We start from the raw sequence: 24,364 nt of genomic DNA on the forward strand, positions 1-24,364 counted from the left end.
GTGCATGAACAGCTAACTGAACCAGATGTTTACAGAAGAGCAGGAGAAAGTCTGTAAGACAATTTGATCTTGATTGTTTTCCACCTCAAGTAAAATAAATGACATATCCATTAATTTATCCTTATAGTCCATGTCCAAACGTAGAGTCAAATGGGCACATACTAATCTTTACTAACTTCTTTTATTATTAGTACAGAGAATTTTCTAGTTTGTCTTAGGAGCAACAAAATTTGGAGCAAAATCCAAAACCGGTAGAGGAAAAGTAAAAAATACATAGTTAAGGCTTACCTGTATCTTTTTAATGTCTCTTAATGGCTGCTTTAGCAGTAGTATAAGTTCAACCAGTATATACAAATAGTTTTCAAGAAACTTTTCAAGTATAAGGTCTTTCTCTGTCTTTTTCATGTTCTAATCCTGATTATTACTGAGGTTTATCAGTTAACACCATTGTTCCTTATCTGTTTTTAATAGATGGTGTGGTTTAAGCTCAGCCAATAACTCAGAACCATACAGCCACTCACTCAGTCCCCCACTTCTTTTTACTCCTCCCGCTCTTGGAGAGATGGGGTCAAGCATCAAAAGAATATAACTCCTACCAGTTGAGATAAGAACAATCCAGTACCTAAGGTACAATACAAAACCACTACTGCTACCACCAATAATAATAATGAAATAACAAGGGGAGGGTATGCAATTGCTTACCACTTGCTGACCGATACCCTGCCCAACCCGAGAAACAATCTGGGCTTTCTGGGTAACTCCCCCCAGTTTCTATACTGGGCATGATGTGCTGTGGCATAGAATACGCCCTTGGTTTGGGTCAGGTGTCCTGTCTCCATTTCCTGCCTGCTTCTTGTGCCCCTCCTCACTGGCAGAGCATGAGACTGAAGAGTCCATGATCGTTATAAGCAATACTTAACAACAGCTAAAAACATCAGTGTGTTATCAAACACTGTTCCCAGAGCAAAGCCAAAAAACACAGCACTGAGCCAGCTTCTAAGAAGCAAAAAAATGACTGCTACTGCTGAACCTGGGACAGATGGGTATTTTTTTTCAACTGTAAAGGATTGCAGGAAAATTAAACAGAGTGATTTTCATTCTAAAGGTATTAGGCAAAAAATATGGAGGTACTGTGAAAGCTGTGTTAAATCCTCACTTTATGTGACTTATACACACAAATCAGAATAAAAATGTATAGGCTTTGAAAACTGCAAATAACAGACTCTGTAGGCAACCATAGAAGTCGAAACAAGTCAGACATAAAAAAAACCCTGACAAGCTAGTATTAATTGTCTCCATTTATTCCACCCCAAAAGACTTACCACTTAAAAGAGAGCATGTGGAACAAATTATTTACCTAGAAAAAGTTTCCTGCCTTTGTGGAAGTGGATGTCAATTCATTGTTTCTTTGAGCATCTACTGACTACTTTTTCTAATGGTACTTCCTTAGGAGGGTCTCCAGAGATTCTCTCCAGTTACTCTAAAGAAACAAATGAGAAAAAAGTCCTTCTCCAAATGTTAGTGTGGTTTACATAAAGATTTCTTTGCTTGGTGGGAAATTTTCAGCCTTTCCATTTTTCATCTTTAGTCTTCAAAAGAACACCTGAGAAAAGATAGTTAAGCACAAGCAGATGATGCTGATACAGTCAGAAAACAGTCTTTCAAAAACAGAAGAAGCTGGACATATTTCTCCTGGGTGGATAGACATTTTTCACAGTCATGTGTGCCCTTTCACCCTTATTTAGATGCAGTCCTATCTTACCACTGAAAGCTTTAGAAAGGAAATGAAATATTTTTGCCAAAAGCATGTGGTAAGCTAGAAAGTAACAGTCCACTTAGTGGGCACTGTGGTTTTATTTTCAAGAGCATGGAAGAAGGGAAACAAATTCACCAGAAGGGATAGTTACATTGAAGCAAATTCTTTCCTGTGGATATTGCTAGACAACTGAGATGAGTTTTGTGTTAGGAAATGAACCACAACACAATCTTGTTTCGCATGGGCTTGCTTCCATAATGAAAGTTTTACACAGCTTGACTTCATGAAGTAAAATGTTGATTGAAAGTATTTGTGACAGTTGTGGGTAGCTAACAAAGTTGTTATTACAGTACTCCAATAAAATGTTGCTGCTTTAAATGCTGGGTACTAAATTGATTGGAGTATACAACAACGTTTGCTGGCACTGTACTGTCTATGTGTGAGCCCACATACTTTTAAATCAGTCACTTTTCCCAATTGACACCTCATTTTTTAAGTGTAAACTGTGGAGTTACTTACTGGATGAAAAAAAAAAATTAGCCAAATGTGAAATTTATTGCCATATTCCGGGATGGTAAAAAATCTGGTTCACATGTCAACATTTGCAGAGTCTGGAAAAGCCATTTAAAATTCGTTAATCCTTGTGAAACTTAGTCATTAAGAAGAGAAACTATCTTCTAAGTAAAGAAAAAGATTTTACAATATTATTTGTGAATTTTATAGGTGTGTCAATGAATATTAAAATTGCAGTTTGTGAGAGACACTAGACCTTATACCACAGACATGTGAGGGGTTTTTCTTTGTTTTATTTGTTACAGTTTATTGTTTTACCTGGGTATATGAGCTTCTGTTTACAATGGGACAAGTCAAATAGAAATAAACAACTATTTCAATACAAGAAATTAATATTTATAAAATTATTTTTAAGGCTTTATTATAGATTTCTCCTACATTAAATGAAGAACTTCACAGATTTTCTTTCCTTTAGCCATAACAGAGCTCTAATCTGCTCCAGCTAAACATATCATATTTATTAAATCATTGTTGTACATTTTCTAAGCTCTTCTGCACTACACAAGCATTAAGAAATGTCACGGTCTAAGCTCAGCTGGCAATCCAGAACCACACAGCTGTTAGCTCACTCCCCCCACTTCCCCCGGCTCCTGGAGGGATGGGGAGGAGAATGGAGAAATGTAACTCCCACAGGTTGAGATAAGAACAGTCCAGTAACTAAGGTATAACACAAACCACTACTGCTACCACCAATAATAATAATACTGATAAGGGAAATAACAAGGAAAGAGAATACAACTGCTCACCACCTGCTGACTGGTACCCAGCCTGAGCAGTGACCTAGCCCTTCCAGATAACTGCCCCCAATTTACATAGTGGGCATGACATGCTGTGGTATGGAATACCTCTTTAGCTAGTTTGGGTCAGGTGTCCTGTCTCTGCTTCGTCCTGGCTTCATCTCCTCCCTTGGCAGAGTGTGAGACTCAGAAAGTCCTTTGTCAGACTAAACATTACTAAGTAGCAATTAAAAACGTTGGTGTTATCAGCACTGTTCTCAGGCTGAAAGTTAAAACCTCAGCACTGCACCAGCTACTAAGAAGGAGAAAAATGACTGCTACTGCTGAACCCAGGACAAGAAAGTATCCATAATTAAATCACACACATTGTGTAGGAACAGAAAAGTTAAATAAGAGGGTCTGATCTTTTACATTAACCCTGTATCGTCAACAGTCAGGAATTCTACAGGAAAGAAAACCTATTTCTATTACTCATTCTTCCTCCATTTCCCTTTTTCCTATTGGCTGAAAGAACTGTGGAAGTTCTTAAAGGAAACTAAAGAATAAAGAATACAACTGTGTATTGAACAAGGTTAAAGTGTGTATGGGGAGCAGTTAAATGAAGTTTGAATATCCTTGTAGGTTAAACATGCATAACTAATCTGACATTATTACAGACTGGGACATAATGTGCATATACTAGACGTAGACTGGGAGATTACGCTTTGGTATCTGTGCCTACTTGCCATGGAGCACATATCCATTCTAAGAAACTGCTTATAAAACACACAAAAAGTTATAAACTCTGTTAGCTACAAAATTTGGATCGAGAAAATGGAAGTGCAAGTAGACTTTTTTTTTTTGCTTCCCTCTATCAAAGTTTCACTGAAAATAAATAAATAAATAGACAAATAAGTAAATAAATAAATTAAATGCAGTTTAAAGCTACTTACTCTGAAATCAGAAGGTATTTTGTATTTCATAAAACTGAGAAATGAAAGTCAAAGTTCTTATTGATATTAATTTTACAGATCTGATAACTCAAAGCGAAGATTCAGAGACACTTGGACTGTGAGGTATGGAGTCAGAGCCACATCAAAGCTCCCCTTCAAGTTAATGGAAGGCATTTTCAGCTAGTGATCATTCAGTTTTGAAGTAGATAAATGATGTCAATTGCCTTCAGGATATAGCTGCACTGACTATAGACAATTATTAGAAGGTGAGCTTTGCCTAGATACTTATTTTCTAGATGCTAGAATTAAACGAGATGAACACTACTTTTAGACTTTTTCCTTCCTATATTCTTATGTAAATATGTGGGTTTATGAAAACAGCTGTGATTGGTTGACCTCAGCTGGACACCAGGTGCTCACCAACTCCACTTTGTCACTCCCCCTCCTCAGCTGGACAGGGGAGAAAAAATATAATGAAAGGCTTATGGTTTGAGATAAGGACAGGGAGACCACTAAACATTTACCATCATAGTCAAAACAGACTTGACTTGGGGAAATAAATTTGATTTATTACCAGTCAAAGCAGAGTATGATAATGACAAATAAGACCAAATCTTAAAATACCTCCCCCCCACCCTCCCTGCTTCCAGGGCTTAACTTTACAATTTCTCTACCTCTTCCCCTACAGGGAAGAGGATGGAGAATGGAGGTTGTGGTCAGTTCATCACACTTTGTTTCTGCCATTCCTCCCTTCCCAGGAGGGGACTCCTCACACCCTTCCCCTGCCCTGGCATGTTACCCTTGACATGGGAGACAGCTCTCCTCAAACTCTGCCAACATGAGTCCTTCCCACAGGCTTCAGTTCTTCACAAACTGCTCCAGTGTGGGCCCCTCCTTGGGGTGCAGTCCTTTAGGAGCAGAATGCTTCAGCATGGACCACCCACAGAGCCATAGGTTCTGCCAGGAGCCTGCTACAGCGCGGGCTTCCCATGGGGTTACAGCCTCCTTTTGGCATCCCCCTTCTCTGTCATTGTGTCCTCCATGTGCTGCAGGTGGAGATCTGCTCCCCCATTAAAATCCATGGGCTGCAGGGGGCCAATCTCCCTCACCATGGTCTGCACTACAGGCTGCAGGAGAATCTCTGTTCTGGCATCTGGAGCACCTTCTCCCCCTCCTTCTGCACTGACCCTGGTGTTTGCAGAGTTATTTCTCTGTTTGCAGTCGCTTTTGCACAATATTTTTTTACCTTTCTGTTGCCTATTCTGTGTTATGCCACAGGTACTACCACCACCACTCACAGCCTCAGCCTTGGCCAGCAGTGGATCCATCTTGGAGCCAACCGACATTTGCTTCATTGGACACAAGAGAAGCTTCTAGCAGCTTCTCACTGTAGCCCTGTAGCCCCTCCAGTACCAAAACCTTGCCATAAAAACCCAATTCAACAATTTAAGACTTTTTTTTTTCAAATGTAAGATTTAATTTAACATCTTTTTACAGCAAATGAATTTTTAAGTCTAGTAAGTCTAAACACTTCTATGCTACTAAAAGCTGAGTATCCTTTTGCAAGCATTTATTACATTTATTCTGTTTTGATAGTATTTCTTTCTGGTTGAGTTGCACAGAAGTAAGTATACACTGAAAGCTCCTCACAAAAAACATTGTAGATGAAAAATCAAACAAGCAACCAAAAATAATAATGAAAAAGCTTAACTGAAAAAAGAATATGAATACAACATTTTAATATTGAAAAAGAACTTATCAAGTGACAAGCCATGAAACCAGATCATATATCATGTCTATGTTATATTAAATAAATTTTATCAACCAAATAAATATTTTTTGTAAAGCTCATTTTATAAACTTGGCAATAAAATTCTTTAAGTTAGGTATTAAATGCAACCAGAGTTCAAAACACATTATGTATTCCAACTGTTTGAAATAAACATACAATTTCATGAAATCAGTGTTCCACATGAAAAAAAGAACATAACAGTAGAAGTATTGTCATTGTAAGACTAGGCTACAGGGTTATGATGACTGAAGCATGTATGTAAAAGCACCCAGTTGTGAAATTGAATGTTTTGTTATACTTCATTTCAGCATTAAATAACACTTTGCAGTGGCTGCCTGAATCAAGCAGAGCAAAATTTGTGACATCTCATACAAAGATGAGATTTTGAGGAGATGAGACTGAAGAACACTGTGACTGATGTGTATAAAACCATATTTCTACAGAGTGGGCACTTTGTTTCCAGCTTCTTATTACTTCTATTAAAGCTATGAATTAAAATTAACGTATGAGCCAAAATTCTCCAAAGGACTATTTTTGAGAATCTACTGACATTATAATGATTTTATGTAAACTTTTGATTTGACTAAAAAGACCACAATATTAAAAGAATATGTTGATGAACAGAGTCATACTGGCAGTTAACCCTGTGGATTAACTTTGATAGGTTCTGTTTACATATTTTATAATCAGGGAGTTTCACTTGTCTTTCCAAGCCTTTTCACTTTATGGCTTAATTACTGTAAAATCCTATTTATATTTTAATAAACCTTTCCTTTTTATCAGCAATATTTTGTTTTGCTATTTAGTTTTCAACTATTTACGCATAAGTAGCTATGTGTTCTACTTTTTAATTTTTCATAATACAGATTCCATTAATTGTTAGATGGTTAGGTAGAGCTACTCCACCTGATTCTGATGCCTAATTTAAGAAAATACATTCTGCCCCTCCAACATCTTCAGAGCAACCTGCATATTCTCCATTGCTCATAATAAGAATTTAGGTGCCCTCTGTGTAAGTACTAATTCAGCTAGGCTATATCTATGCCAGCAAATCAGACACTGCCTTCAAATGTTCTTATGCACTGGATGTCATTCATCTGTAACACTAAGCCACATAAATGATCCCCAGGCACAGTTCTGGACCATGTGTACCAGTACTTGTCCAACCAGTTCCTAGATGAAACAGGTCCGGTACCATTTCCAGCTTAGACTGATAGACTTCACTATCTCAGTGCTAATACCTGTTCAGCAGTTTAATCCCAGATATGTCAACTCGAATTTTATCTCACATTTCTGGATTTAAAAATTATTAAAAATAATTCCTATTTTATTTGTCAGTTAAATATTGTGGAAAATAACTAGATCAATTTTTATTGATAGATTTATAGCTAAGAAGAGGCTTCTACTTGATGGAGACATCTATAAATGTAGATTATAAATCAAAATTAAAAAGTGGTAATACTACTGTAAGTAAAGTAGTCCAGTATGAAGAAACCCGTTTCTGAAGCTTTAAAATATTTCTCTGAGTCAGGAAATACCTCTTTCACATAATGTTTATTTTAAATAGTCATAATAACCTTTCTCTACTTATAGTTCTATGAAGATTGATATTGTTGATATACTTACATTGCTGTAAAGGTTGTTATTACAGATTTTATTAGTATTACTATTCAGGTTATCATATCAAATGTCAGTATAAATTATTTTGAGTATTTAGATTTTTTATGGGAAAGTGTATTAGATGTATAAAGGAAGTATTTTATGTAGGTTTATAGGTAGCAAACGAACAGCAAATGTAAAGCAAACTTATGTTGGAAAGAATAAGATTTTTCTACGAAATACAGTAAGGAGAAAGGCTATTTACTCTGACATTCAGGTAGTTGTACCTTAAATGCTAGATGTTTCTTTTGGAAGGGGCAAGAGGGAGCACTCATAATTCTTTCTAGAAGCTAGTTTATTTGGATGATTTTACATGGGGTAGAATACAACTAGCTAAAGAGGACTGAGTATTAAGATTTAGCATACACAGTGTTGTAAATCAAATTTACTCTGTAGCTTTGAAGTAAATTTTTAAAATATGCTTTACTTCTCCCACTTCTACTAAAACAGATCTTGACTAATCAGATTCTTTTCCGCCACATTTTTTCCCATATTTGAAAATACAGGACTTCTATATTAAAACATAATCAAAACAAACAAGGGAAGGCTGGATCTGCAATAACCCAAATACTACAAAACCCCTGAATGTATTAGTGAGCTGAAGAAAGATATTCAAGATCATGCACATTTTTTTTGCATGCATTTATACCATAAAATAAGAATAAGGATTAAAGGCACAGACCCTTGGAAATCAGTCTCATTCTAAATTCTGAGAAATGGGGTTAAAAGTCTGATATAGGGTTGTTTTAAAAGTAAGGTTTGTAGCATTATGTTTATGACTCATAATACTTTTCTGGTTTATTATCTTCACAATAGTTCCTGTAAAACAGGAACAGTGCTTTGTGTCTTTCTTTTTTCTTGTGTTCTTTCTATGTCACAATATTATGATGCTTTTATTATAGTAACAGATACAGTAGCAGGCAATTAAGATAATAACATTTTTGAGCTGGTGATTGAATCCATATACTTGTGAAAACGTGTAAATTCTTTCAAGGAGAAACATTTGAATTTAAATTTTTAAATGGCTGGTAGTATTTGGAAATAAAATTAACATTTTATGTATATGTATTTGGAAAGCAATATACTGTCTGAGTAATTTTCTAGTGAAGAGCTTGAATTTAAAGAAAAGTGACACTCTTTAACTGTATGGATGCCAGAGACCTCCAAAAGTAACACAGTTGTGATTCTATCACACTGACATTGCTGCAGTGTAGGGTGGGAGTCTAGGAGCAGACCTAGCACACTGACCTACCTCTAAGTCTCATTCCATAGCTGATATATAGGGTAGGATTCAGTGTCTGAGTTATTCAAAGTTGTTAGAATGTCATTACTCTGTGCTTGATGAAAACTTTCTGCCTTTGTGCTTTTGAGAGCTAACACAGGAAATCATCCTTACTACAGGCAGTGCAGAAAAGCTCTTGCTGCCTTTTCACAGACTTTAACAAATATAGTACTTATGAAATGTTGAAATGAAATCAAGATATCATCAAGACATGCTTGCAATAGCTGAAGAAACCTTCGGGGAATGTTACTGGTTATAGCACCTTCAAAATGGCAACTTCTAAATTAAACTTTTCTTACAGGAGGTATCTTTATCACAGTATTCTGTCATTCTCACTTTGTTTCTTGACTGCACAGTCGCTGACATTATAGGCTTTTCAAGGGGAGGGTTGTGTTGTGGCTATGTTTTGCGGTTTTGGGGGGTTTGGTTATAGTCTGGGTTTTTCTTTTTAAACTGTGCATTCAACTATGCTGTTAAAAATTTTCTTCAAATAGGTCACAAATACATGTATGGGAAATAATTATTTTACAAGAATTACCTAGGATTAAAAGGATTAATAGAGTTTAACATTCATACATCACTATGTCTAAATGCCATTCAAAAGAAAATAAAGTGTTAATAAGCAAAATAATGTATTACCCTAATTACAGTAATAATTCAGAAGAGATACAAGGTTCTATACATGCCCGCATATTCACTGGTCATGAAAAATGCTGATCTGTTGCATCAAGCAGGAAAAGCATGGAGCACAAACCATAGAATCTAAAATCAATAACAAAGAAAATTATTCCCAGCTCAGTTTAACAGGAAAATGATTTGCACCATAATGTTAAAGTCAGAAGTGTGCTGATGTAAACAAATTTTCCTTTTTCTAATTTTGTTCAGAAAAACTAGGACTCATAGAAATTGTCAATGTACAAATTTTTTGAAATAATGAAATAAAATCTGTTGGTCAGCACAGTTAAAACAATAAAAAAAGAAAATATCGAGTTTCTGGCTCACCCTCTCTCTGAATTAAATTTGTAGTGCTTTGTTGCAGAGCCTGTCTTCTTTATAATGATTTTTTTGGTTTTCTTTTTTAACTCTGTGGTGATTAACTAGATTTGGCAACATTTTCTGTCACCTGCTCGGAATTTTACATCTCTAGAAATGTCTTTTTCAGACAGCTCAAATGTTTGAGGATGCATCCCTCTGTGCATGTGGCATAAAAATTCAGGAATTTTTCCAATACATTCCTTTTACTTCCATGGAAGAATAATTAACTACTTTATAGTGGTGTAAAATGGCTTAATATAGTAGTGAAAAGTATCCTGCAGTGGGTGAATTCTTTCAATATTCTTGTATGAACTTGTCATTTGGATCCAGGGAAGCAATAACTTTTACTCTCAATGAAATAATACCTTGCTCCTGGTGCTTTTTGAATTGTGCTTAAAACACTTCTGAAACTGGGATAAAAGGGACTTTTGCTTTGGGATTGTCTTATAAATACATCATTTCTCTGAGTGGTGAACATTTCAAACTGGGTTTGAAGAAACTAATAGTCTCTATCCTGGAAGAAAGGATTTTTGTTTCTCATTAAAATCTATGCCTTTTCTCAGAATTTTTCTCTTCCTTCCTGCTATCAAAACATTAGTAATTTGGACCTTATAATGTTTCAGGGAAATGTCAGCCCATCTTATTAAAAAACATTTTGAATGAATTTCAAATAGTTTATTTCATTAAGATATCCTTCCATTTCTCAGTAAAGCATACAGGAAGAATTGGGGTAAGTAATGAAGGACAAATACTGCATCTTACTAAGATAAAATTGTGGATAATTGAGAAACAACATTTGCAATATAACACAGTAATTGTGTTTTACAAAAGATTTGTTGCCAGGCATTTTTTCCTCCATTCAGCTGTATTGCTCATTTTTCTTCTTAGTAGCTAGCTGGTGCAGTGTTGTGTTTTTTACTTTAGCCTGAGAACAGTGCTGATAACACACTGATGTTTTTAGTTGTTGTTAAGTATTGCTTACTCTGATCAAGGACTCTTCAGTTTCATGCTCTGCCAGTGAGGAGGGGCACAAGAAGCAGGCAGGAAGCAGAGAGAGGACACCTGACCCAGACTAACCAAAGGGTTATTCCATACCACAGCATGTCATGCCTAGTATAGAAACTGGGTGGAACTACCCAGAAAGCCATTACTGCTTCTCGGGTTGGGCTGGGTATTAGTCAGCAGATGGTGAGCAATTGTATACTCTCCCTTTGTTATTTCTCTCATCATTATTATTATTGGTGGGAGTCATAGTGGTTTTGTATTGTACCTTAGTTACTGAACTGTTCTTATCTCAGCCTGTGGGAGTTACATTCTTTTAATTCTTGTCCCCGTCTCTCCAGGAGCTGGAGAAGGAAAAAGAAGTGGGGACTGAGTGAGTACCTGAGTGGCTCTGCATTATTGACTGGGCTTAAAGAACGACACATTTTGACAATTCACTTGTAATGTTGATATCTTCCAATAATAATGGAACAGTGATGATATATGGCTACTATAAGAGTAAAGAATTTCCTTGAAGAATGTCTAGAAATTAAATATTCAGATGATTTACATAAGTACAGACTTGGAAAATGTGTCTGAAAAGATATGGTAAAGGATGATTGGATAACACTAAGCATACTCACTTGGGATTTTCTGAGACAGAATTAGCATACTTTGCTATCCCTTTCTACTGTGTGGTGACACAAGTAACAGCTGATCTTTCCTATTCTATTCTGAATCTACATAGAAATGCATTACTTTTATTTTGGCAATACATGAGTGTTAACTTAATCTCTGCTTGTTTGTTTTTTTTTTTCCACTGAGTAGGAATACAGTTTGACGACAGTTTTAGGAGAACAATTTTTTTTTGGTGAGCTGAACTTAACAATATACTTGAATTTAACTGAATTAATCTTAACTAATTAAAAGTAATTTAAAAAATATTATGGTACATTAGCAAAAATAACGTTGATTTGATTAAATTTTAAATCTGAACACATCTCCAGCTGGGCTGTTAGAAAGTCAGTTTTCACCATTTGACTGGTGATGTTAATAATTCATTTCATATGTTCCAGTTTATTTTATGTTCCTTTCCAATATTCTTCTTCCCAAATACCAGAAAGCACTATTCCTATTAGAACTTGAGTAGACAAATCCTGAAGCCCAGAACTACACACACAAATTAAAAAACACTTGTTAAGAAATATGTTCAAGTGCTAGAGGGAATACATCCTCTCAATTTTATTTATTTTAATTTTTATTAATGAAAAACATACTCTTAAAAAAAAACAAAAAGCTAGCAATAACTGTAGCCACTGTGAAAAAACTCCAGAAAACTTGACAGTAAGAAGATGTGTCAAATATGAAGAAGCTTTTAAAATATTTCACCTTATAATTTTTTTCCTCAGGTTTACAAGTTGTGTTAAGCGGGGCTTTTTGCTTCATAACTTGTGAGGATAAATTTGAACTGATGAATACTTCAGTATATGAATACTTTCTCTTGAGTATTTTTTTATTAGTGAAAGATAAACTGCAGGATGATGACACAAAAAAGAAATTAGATGAAAGAAATAAGAGTACCAGACACTGTAGACTGAGAGAAAACATGAAAACTTTTATTAAGCTTAGAAAAAGCACTAATTTTTTGCATCATGACTGTACACTAACACTGTAAGAATGCAAACATACTCAGGAAAGATTGAATCTGTTGTTGATCTAATCTGATATTTGCAAGCATATAAACCACAATATTAAAAGATACTATGAACCGACTAAAATAATCCTTTATGTGTATGCTCTTGCCCAATACAACCACAGAATTCAACAATTTATACAAAAATCAAACAAAGAAGGACTTAAGTATGATATCACTTCTAACAATTGGTATTGGAAGGAAGAAATACTACAGATGTAATACTCAAATTAACCAATAAATAGTAAAAAATCACAGAATCATAGAATGATTTGGGTTGGAAGAGACCTTGAATATCATCAAATTCCAAACCCCTTGCCATGGGAGGGGACATCTTTCACTAGACCAGGTTGCTCAGGGCCCCATCCAACATGGCCACACTTCCAGGGATGGAGCAAACACAACTTCCCTGGGCAACCTATTCCTGTGCCTCACTACCCTCAGAGTAAATAACTTCTGCCTAATACCTTATCTAAATCTGCCCAGGATTATATAAAGATTAAAAAAGAGAAACTTCAATGAAAATGAATGGATAGTCATAAAGTGCTTGAAGGACAAGTGATAGTTTAATCCAGTGCTTAAAGGAGAATATATTTTAATGCTTCTGAGTGAAATCAGTGTTTTCCTAGTTAATGTGTATTGTAGGAAATTAGGAGATGCAATCAGAAATTGTGAGGTTTATATCCAATAGGAAAAGCAAATTTTGTAGAGCTAGAAAAACAGTGTAAGTATTGTTGGTTTCCATGCATGTGGGAACATAAAATAATTCATAAAGACAGAGCAGATTGTGAACCTTGCAAAGAGATGGCTCTTAAAATAACATTCATTGATTTATATGTTGTACTGCCAACAGAATGAAATAAATTCTAGCTATAGTGTTATAAACTTTTATTAGAAAATCTGTGAAAGCTTAACTGAGAAATTAATTTTTTTTTCAGTAGAGTGTATAAACTTGAGATTCTCCCTGTAATTTTTCACACTTCTGCTCTTATTTTTGAACAGATAATGGAATTTCCCTCTGGATATATTTTAAAGACTAGTTATGGACAGAGAAACATATTTGTAAAACTGAAATTTTCTTAGTGAACATTACTGCATTCTGTGAAATTTAAATTTCATATGCTTTCTGTAATGGCAAAGATTAATTTTTATTACTATTTTTTTTTGCTTCCATTGACATTGTAGAAAGAATTTCTAAGTGACTGAGAGCAGGGGGTCTTTTTTGGTTCATATATCATCAACACAATTATTACAGTTCCAAACATGAAATCTTTATTGCAGTGGTAGTGTTTGAACCAGAAAGAGCAGAACGTAACTTTTATATTCAAGCTCTATTTTGCATTTTAAAAGATCTATAATTTCATGTCAGTGTTAGAGAGGAATATGATATCGTCACTGCAAAACAAACAAATTCTATTAAATTACGCATTAAAGGACATCAGAAAGGACTCTAACATTAGGCAATTTACATGAGGCACTGAAGTAAAGGTTCAAACCTTTGTTCTGAACAGTTAGTGCAAAACCTGAAAACTTTATTTTCTGATTCTCATATTTGGACCTATATTTTTCTTTTTTTTAAATACATAAACTAATAACAAATACTGAAACAAAGTGTTAATTCTGTCTTAGATAAAAGAAGAAAATTCTGAATCTCAGAATTTTACAAGGAAGATCTTTTCTCTAACTGGAAACATTGCTGAATAATGTCACACGCCATTACTTTAAACTTCTTACCTTGTCTTTTTATTTAAATATATACTGCTTTATCTGACCAAGTATTGGGTTTTCTATAGAATCATAGAATAGTTAGGGTTGGAAAGGACCTTAAGACTATCTAGTTTCAGCCCCCCTGCATGGGCAGGGACATCTCACTCTAAAGCATGTCACCCAAGGCTTCATCCAACCCAGCCTTGAATACCGGCAGGGATGGAGCATTCACAACCTCTTTGGGCAACCCATTCCAGCACCTCACCACCCTTACAGTAAAAACTGCCAAGACTTTAATTCCTCCTGACACAATTTTAGGGAAGTTTGCAATAAAATTAATTGTTGTTTTATTTTCAACCTCTCTAGATCCTGTCTTTTTTTCCCATAAATCACACAGAGTGTTGTATAAGATCAGCTCCCACCTCACCCACCGAGCAGGACAGGACATACTTAAGCTATATTTCATCTTCTTTGTCAGTACATACAGATATTTTAATTATTTTTAAAAGAGTTCTCTAGCTATGTCACTTTCTTTAAAATAAAAATGAATTTGATTTCTATATTCCTTAAATATTTTTAATTAAAAGATATGAAAACCCTTGGGGTTCTGTTCAAATGAATGTTGCATGGCCTCTTGGATTCTGTCTACACAGTAACCCAAAAAAAATAACCCATACACAATACACAATAACCCATATTCAGGGTTGGCACTCTGAAAGAAGAAAACCAGTTTAAAACTCAATTCCACAAGAGGTATAATGAGTTTCCTGATCTGAGGAACATCAAGGGTTGTAACTGCAAATGCATGAAGTCAATAATCCTGTTGTAGTCTTCCAATATGCAGTCTGTTTTCCTGGAGAAAAAAAAAAAAAACAAGTAAATCCTGTTATGAGTGTCATTTGTTGATTCCTTCTGAGGTAAAACAGAAATTGATGGTAACTTACAACTCTTAACTGTTTTAGTTTCCATGAAATGAAGCGTGTTTATTTTTCTGTTAAGTGCTCTAAGTTCTAGATACTTTTCATATGTGATCACTAAGAAAAGTACACTTACTTATGTACACATACATATGTTATTTATTTGAGGTGTAACGGATGCATAAATTTTATAGCTGTTGGCCAAAGTAATCTTCAAATGGATTGATTTTTCAAATCACATTCTGGTCCCCAAAAGGTGACAAAGTAATCAGAAAATACTAATGTAACAAAAACCCCCAAAACAAACCAAAACAAACAAAACCATTAATTGGTACTGGTTGCTTCTTCCAGTGTCTGCTCTTCTGTTTTTTCCCTGGGTGGTATTTCATCATGTACTATAATCAGGAGCCAAGAACTGCATGGATCTTGACTCCTTACAGGCATGTGGGAGTATGGCAGCTCATTTATCTGCAGTTGATTGACACAAAGCCTCTCTCTAAAGTTACTTCTTCCCACAAGCAGAGCTACCCAGCTCTGTTCAGCTGCAGCTACTTGGCTTAACAGTGACTTGTCATACAGATTATTTTTTCCAAGGTAGTATAGTAGGCAGCAAACAAAATGGATAGGGGAGATCAGATAGCACCTACTGTGACTGGCTGCACTGAAGACTGTATTCACAGAATTCAAGATGAAACTCTCTTTTTAAATAATATACATTATTTCATGAATTCTTTTACTGCATCTGCCCTGTTCCTTCTAACCAAATACTGTGTGTTGACCTCAGCTGGCAGCTAAGCCGCTATCCAATCACTTGCTCACTCCCCCTCAGCAGGACTGGGGAGAGAACTGGAAGCACAAAACCAAGTAAAACTTGTGAGCTCAAATTGAGCGAGTTTAAGAAGGGAAGCAAAGATGCATGCAAAAGCAAAGCAAAACAAGGAGTTCATTTACTACTTCCCTTTGGCAAGCAAATGTCCAAACAGTTCCTGGAAACTAAGACATCAGCAAGTGCAGTGGTCACTTGAGAAAACAAATTTCATCACCATGAATATCCCACCATACTCCTCTTTTCCCTGATCTTTTATTGATAAGTGTGATGTCATACAGTATGACGTATCCCTTTGGTCAGTTGGGGTCAGCTGTTGTGTGACCTCCCAGCTTCTCCTCATATGAGGGTAGCAGACTGAGAAGACCTAGGTGCTATGCCAACATTCATTAATTCCTGGAACATTGGTGTGCTATCAACACTCTTTTAGTTGCAAATCCAAAACATAGCAACACACAGGCTGCTATAAAGAAAATTAACTCTATCCTAGCCAGACCTGGTAGGCTAAATATATAATCTAAACACTAAAATGCAGTGAAACTTCAATCATAGGAACCATTAGTTCAGTACAGACGTTGCATTTCAATCTCAATATTTGGGAATTTCACATTCTTCATATCATTCTCTGCATAATGTTCTCTATGTAACTGTCAGCAGTCTCTGATGGACTTCAGACATCTTAGTTTATATCTAATTCTTTATCAGTGAGGGTCCCAAGCACCACAGTGCTTTAATCACACAGCTGCTATAAAAAGATTTTATCTTTTCCAGAGCTTTAAAAATCAATGCACCAGCCTAAAATTTCTGTAGGGAACATTTTGTAGGCTTTTGAGGACATTAAACTTAAAACTATAGTATTTTAAAACAGTTTTAAGTTTTAAACTTAAAACTTTTAATATTATAGCAAACATACCTGCCAAAAATTGCACTGGCTTTATTTCTTCCTTCAAATTCTTGAATACATATAGACATCAAATCTAAAGTCAGCAGTTATTACAAAATTGAACATATGGCACAAATTTAAAGAATGACCTAATTTTTTTTTTTTTCTCCAAATAGAGGAGTTGGCCTAATAAAAAATACTGACTCTCCATTTTATCTTACTCTGAGAATGCAACTGTGGTATTGTGGCCATTTTTTCCACTGAGAAAGGATTGACCCAGGCATAGTCTTATTCTTTAACAATCCTCTTAATAACTTCTGGTTCCCAAGATAAGACAGTCAAGTCAGAATCTATTAATGTTTAACATTTCTATTGACAAAGCAAAAGATGATTTTTTTTTACAATGAACTTTGAAGAAATTAAGTTATCTTCAGTAAAGGGAATTAATTCACTTACAGAGTAATACTTTCAGTATATTAATTAACCAACTATTGCTCTCAGGGTGCAAAACTAATCATTTTTGTACTTTCTATTATGTGCTTAATACAAAAATGCAGGTATGCATTAATCACTCAGATTGTAATTTGCATTATGGTTGGTAGAAATCTAATTAAAGTAATTTAAAATAAAAACAGATTACAGTCATATAATCCACAGTTTAATTCTTTAATTTAAATCTGGTTTATGAGAAAAAGAATTAAATTGAGGGAGGGGATTGAGTGAAAAACATTAAGTACTTTTCTGCTTTTTAGCGAAAAGAATTATGTCTGCTTATTTGTTATGGGAAATGAACTGCTGAAAACCACTGTTTCTTTGCATATAATCCTATAATTCTTCAAAACAAATAGTCAAAATATTGATTCAATGACAGTAGTTATGTGTCATACCTATTGTTATTAAAAAAATAACTGTAGTTTAACTGATTTTGTTATTAGCGTGGTGAGTTGCCTTATGGTAAGAGAAAACATGGATACAGTAAGTGACATATGTGTCAGTGGAGTAAAGAGAAACCTGCTTGCAAGGTTGCAGGATATGAGTGAACATTTAAAATACAGTGAACATGAGGGAGAAAAAACTTAAATATTTTTAAATTCACCTAAAAGGATAATGAGAATTTAAAAGGGCAAAGTGGCCTTGAACAGAGTAGAAAATTGAAATGAACAAGCAGATCACTGCAGAGTGTTGAATAACAAAACTGTAAAACTTCACTGGCCAAGAAAGGAAACCTGTGCTTTTATGACAAACTAGAATTTATATTCAGTCAGAAGAAACAGGAGTATGAACATGAGCCCTTTGGTCTGAGGATAGTTATAGTAATGAGCTCATATAATTTTCCTATTGATGACCAATTTAAAGAATGGCTGCTTCTACTTTATTTGTTTAGATTTTCTTCCTAGAAATCCTCCATATCGCAATTTGAAAAACTGCTCAAACTGCACAGGAACTCCGAAATTGTAGTCAGAAATGAGAACCACAGACAAGTGAAAGAATATTCTTTCATAGGATCATTCTACTCATAACTTTAAATTATCTTGAACATCTCTTTACATAAATTTCAGAAGACTATTAGTGAGGTAGGCTGTAGATTTTCAGAACATAATAAACTATCATTTTCTCTAAGGCCTAAAGAAAGATAAAGCAAGCAAGAAGTATCATTATTTTTAATTACTTTTATATTCCTGAACACACGGGCTTTTTGATAACGTGTTAGGCTTTATGAGACAGTTACACAGACCCAGGATAGATTTTGAGAGCTCAAAAGTATTGCAATTCTTATTCCATTTATTTATAACATACATGATGCAAATTCAAGCCCCTGCTTTCTTGCTTTCTATCAATGTTTCTTTGGTCTGCATATCTCAGAACATTTTTAGTGATGGAAGTGAATGTTTTCCTCTTTCAACTGAGAGAGAAGGAACTATCGATTTGAGATCTTTTACAGTCAACTATAGACTTTTTACACTTTATTTATTTTTAAAGCAGTCTTTTTTCTTTTTTTTGTTTAAAACTATTTTTCTAATTGATTTAATATCACTGATGTCCTGGTTTCAGCTAGGATAGAGTTAATTTTCTTCCTAGCAGTTAGTGCAGTGCAGTGTTTTGGCTTTAGTCTGAGAAAAATGTTGATAACACATCAGTGTTTTAGTTATTACTAAGTAATGTGCACCCTAATCAAGGACTTTTCAGTCTTTCATGCTCTGCCAGTGAGGGGCACAAGAAGCTGGGAGGAAGCACAAACAAGACAACTGACCCACACTAGTCAGAGGTATTCCATACAACACAGCCCATCATGCCCAGTAGGGATTGATTGCTGCTTAGGAATGGGCTGGGTGTTGGTCAGCAGGTGGTGAGTAATTGTATTGTGTATCACATGTGTATCACTTGTGTTTGTTGGGTTTTGGTTTGGTTTGTTTTTTTTTTAAATTTTATATCTTTCTCCTTCTTATTTCCCATCTTATTATTATTAATAGTATTAGCATCATGTTGTACTTTATTTTAAATATTAAATTGTTCTTATCTCAACCCATGTGTTTTTCCTCTTTTCCAATTCTCTTTTCCAACACACTGAGGGGGAAGGGGGTGAGCAAATGGCTGCATAGTATTTAGCTGCCAGCTGGGGTTAAACGACAACAACTGATCACGTGAGAAATCTAGTGTTTACCCAGCCCCAATAAAAACCAGGGAGCATATATACGAGAAGATAAGGGTAGTTCTTTCTATTCTCTGTGTAGTCTGCTTGTACTGAATATTAAGAGCTTCCCCTGCAAAAAAAAAAAAAAAAAAAAAAAAAAAAGCTAAACCACCTACTCTTAATAAGAACATTTTTACCCTCTGAATCTGAAAAAAATCAGGTAGGTATTCTCCAGGCACAATGTGCAAAATCAGAGCAAATTAATCCTGATCCTTATTTGATTATATTTGTATGTACCTTTGAGACATATGTTTCTGTGATGGTAGTATAGAAAAGTTGCATAAAGCACGAGGAACACTTCTACCTTAAGCATCATAGCATTTTTATGAACTGATTCCACTTACAGTCATTTGTATACAGGAAATTTTTGGAGTGTCACCTAATAATTATGAGGCGCACTTTACTTTTATGCATAGTAAAATATTAGTATTTGAAAGTGAATAGGTTTTAAAATGCCTTTCAAATTCAAGAGTTCTAGGATCTTAGATACACAAATTAACATCTTTGGAGCCAACAGCAATTCAAGCTGGAATGTGACTGCAAAATGCCAGTCCAAAACCCTGATCTTGAATCAGCCCTACACACATTTCAATAACCACTAGCATAAGTAGAATCAGCCACAAGACCGCGAAAGAGATCAGCCAGGAAATCATAAAGCCATATGACATTGATGGGAAATACATTCCAGATTTGGCATCTGGTTTCATTGTTGAAGTAGATAAGGAAAGATCCCTTTTCAAAGCAAAAAAAAAAGCATAAATCACTGTAGAGCTGAAGCCACACAATAATGACACACATCAGTTTATTCAGTATATAATTTCTAAAACCAACTAAACTTTATACATCCCGGTTCTGTTTTTTTTTTTTTTTAAGATAGCTGCAGTCTTCATTTATTTAGAACAGACTATGGATTGACACCCAGTATAGCAGAAACAACCACAATTTATTTGTTTTATTCATTATAAAAAAATGAAGATGGAAGGGAAGAATTTCAGTGTCCTACCCTTCATTATAGTTATTATTACTTCTGTTATTCAAATCCCTTTTCATAGATTTTTGATTACATAAAATCAGATCATGATCTACAAAAAAACCCTTCCAGCCCTCCTACCAAAAAACCAATATTATATATATAAAAAATGCATAATGCATATATGTTTGTAGTTCATATATATATATATGGTTCTTATATATACAGACACATTTCCTAGAAATATATGATATACACAAGTTTTAAAGAATGAGAGAAAAAAATTACGATTTTTAAACCAAAAGTATATAAATGCTACATTAATTGACAGAATCAGTTTTTGAAGTCAAATTAGTGAAATACTGATGTTATATTTTTTCAGAAATCTGAATTATCTACGTGAGCTCAAACAAACATTAAATGAGGAAACATAACTGTTCAAGATTTTTACTAGACTCTCTGAAGAAAATTTTAGGCTGGGTCATTGTTAACACAGTCTAACAATTGTATTCTATAAAGCGTTATTACATATTTAGAAGATAAACATGTTCAGCTAAATCTTATTTTAAAGTTAGTCCTAGTATAAAAAGCTTGTTTTTTTGGCAGTCTCGGGAGTGGCATAATTTTAGCCCTCCAGTGCATGTTTGAATTCTGATTTCATTGCTGACGCATGTACTGAACACCTTCAGGACCAAAACAATGGTGAAGACAACCAAGCATCTTGATATTTTGCTGACCTTAGTTGGTAGTACCACCACTTAAGACACTAATGATTACTAAATTTCAAAACTGAAAAGCAATCCACTATGAGAAAACCAACCTCTACAATGTGTTCCAAATAAGAAACCAAAACAGAATCATTGCCTGATGTTATTACTTATTTCTGAAAATCTTACTTATGGGTTAGTCTTGGCCTTTTTTTCTTTCAGGCACCACAGCAGACTAAAAGTATGAGAGAGAAATCTGAGAAGAGCAAAACAGGACTGGTGGGAAGCTCCTAGCAGTCTTCTCTTTGTGTCACAACAGCTACCTGTAGCCAAACCCAGTAGCAGCTTGAAGGTGACATTCTAAATGTGTTAAACTTGACATCTTCCTCAATAAATAATGTATGATGATTAAAATGCATAACACTGATTTAGAAATACGATGACGACAACTTTTAAAAATATGAGTAAAATCACAAAAAAATAGCATCACAAAATCTCTACTTGAATCACATTCTAATTTCTTTTCAGTGGCAACAAGTGTTACAGTTAATACTTGTCAATCACAATGCATTAAAATGAACATTTCATATGAAATGTAATAAACTTTTCTGACATATAAAAATAATAACAGCAATAAGATTTTAATTGATATTTGTTGTGGTTTAAGCCCAGCCCTTCAGCAGATACAGCCAGAAAACCATAAAGGTTTTAAAAAAATAAATAAATTACCAGGTGCTAAAAGAGGGTGCAGATAGTGATATTAGTCCTTCCTGACTCTTTCTGCTCACTATGCTTACCTCCAGCAGCACAAGGGAGGATGGAGAATGGGTGTTTTTGATCAGTCCATAAGGGCATCTTTCTGCTGCTCCTTTTTCTTTACACTTCTAGATCTGTTGCTGAGCTTAATAAAATCAGCTGTATCTCTTCTGTCAGCCCCTTCTCACACAGACCACCAGTGCAGCCCCTCAGCCCTCAGAACCTTGCTACATAAATTGAATACGTAGTCAAATGTGGCAGTATCATATCAGGAACAAATGCCTGTGAAAAAGTAGAGGGCATACTCACTGTCTGGAACACATAGGACTGTGTCAAGTAACATCAATTTTAGCATGTGTTCAAATCACTTTTATAAAAAAAAACCAAAACTAAATACAACCAAATTAAGCTATACAGTAGGCAGTTTGGACATGTATATGAGTGTACCACGCAATTTATCACCTTTTTATTGGGCAAACTGGTTTACTGCTACTATTTCATTATTTGCTATTGTAATTACTGTTGCAATTGTTATTACTATTATGTATATACTGAATGTTAACAGAAAATGGTAATTGGCAGGTTACATAATGGCTTCATTTGCTAGAGAAGCAAGTAAAGGGTGCTAATTGCTTCCCACAACTCCATTTCCATCACTCATGGAGTGTCCTTCTCTGGAAAATAGGACAGCAGCATAGAGTAACACACACTGGCCATATCAGGCTACTATCATGTCTTTCTGCATACACCAAAACTCAAGCTCTCACGTCCATTTTCTGATTTATCTTATACATGTTCCTAGCTGTAAAAACCTATAATAATGACTTTAAGACATTCCTGCTAAAAGAGAGCTGCAGAATGATGTTTACATCTTCACAGTCTCTATGAAACACAGTTAAACTGGTAAAACTGTCTTAATAATATATTTTTAAAACATTTTAACTTCATAATTTCATCTACCTCAATGTTTGAGATGGAACAGAAAAATAAAAATGTTCTTTTTTGGAAAGCTTCAAATATAATACATTGGTCCTTGTCAGCTTCCCTGCTGCTGAATATTACCTCATTCAGATTCTCACGGGAATTGCTGCAACTGTGTTCAACTAAGTATAGCCTGTGTTAAGCCACAAAAAACAAGGTCTACCACTCCATGAGTAATGTTACAGTTTCTTCAAACAAATGTGTGACAGCTCCTTGACTTCTGCACTACTGTATACTGTCAAGTAATGTGCAGATTTTCTTTGAAGTGCAACATTTATAAACCAAAATAAACTGTAAAAAATAATGAAGAGCTCTGCCAAACTGAATATTGGACTGCCAAGCACCAGTCATAACTTCCTTCCTCTTTATTTATTCACTTAATTTGTGATTTACTCATTTTTGCTGTAAAGATTGTCAGTAGTAGAAAGAACTGAAGTTGAAGTGGCATGGAAAGAAGAAGAAAATGAGAATTTCCTGATATTTTCAGAACCTAGTATATTGAAGAACTGGAAATGAATATTCTCTCTTCTAGAGAGCATGAGATAATAACACAATAAAACAATATGCAGAAAGATTGAAACATTATATCTGCTTATTCTACAAAGGAGAATAATTATGACAATAGTCTGTAAATCTGTGAAAGGCTGTTGGGAAGGTGAGTGGGTATAAATTGTTTTCTACGTATCTTCTAAACAACCCTTTAAAGTAATAGGCTTAAGCTACAGCAAGGGGAATTCAGAAAAGTGAAAAAAAAACCCCACCAAAAAAACAAACAAACAAACAAACAAAAAAACAACCCACAAAACAAAACAAACAAAAAAGCCCCCAGGAAAATACCTAGCTTAACTTCTTAAGTCTAGCTGGTAGGTAGTTCCTAACTAATATTTAACATGGGAATTAACTGCCTACAAGTTCTGTAGAATAAAACCTACTGAAAATATAGGTAAAAGGAAATTTAATATTATTCTTGTTTCAACAGAACTTTGAAAGCCTTTTAATGGATGAATATTCTACACTAGATAAACACCTACAGGGCTTCTAAAGTTCCAAATAAGAATGCTTTTTGACAAACATCATACACACTCATTAAAAAAAGACTGTGTGGCAGAGTACCAGCTATATGTTAGTTTGAATCAATGGCTATGGCAGCATTGCAATAACATCTCTGTCTTCTGCCAAGATACATTAACCTGAGTAACCAGATAATGGCTGGACATGGGTCTAAAAAAACCCTTTCATATTTTTGCTGAAATGTCTGTGTGTGTATGTGTTTGCCTTTATGTATCTGTTATAGCATGATACAATAGCTGGACTGAAAAGAGAACACGTCATGCAATGTTAAGAAAAATGTGTTTTACATAAAGCAGGTGCAGTTTCATTAACTGTAAACCCCTTTTTTCCCTTCATATCTCTATTTTACATGCTCCTCACAGCTACAAGATTGCCAGTGACATGCTGTTGAAATAACTGACTTTTACTACAGGT

The sequence above is a fragment of the Melopsittacus undulatus genome, chromosome 2 (assembly GCF_012275295.1).
Source record: "Melopsittacus undulatus isolate bMelUnd1 chromosome 2, bMelUnd1.mat.Z, whole genome shotgun sequence".
Lineage (NCBI taxonomy): Eukaryota > Metazoa > Chordata > Aves > Psittaciformes > Psittaculidae > Melopsittacus > Melopsittacus undulatus.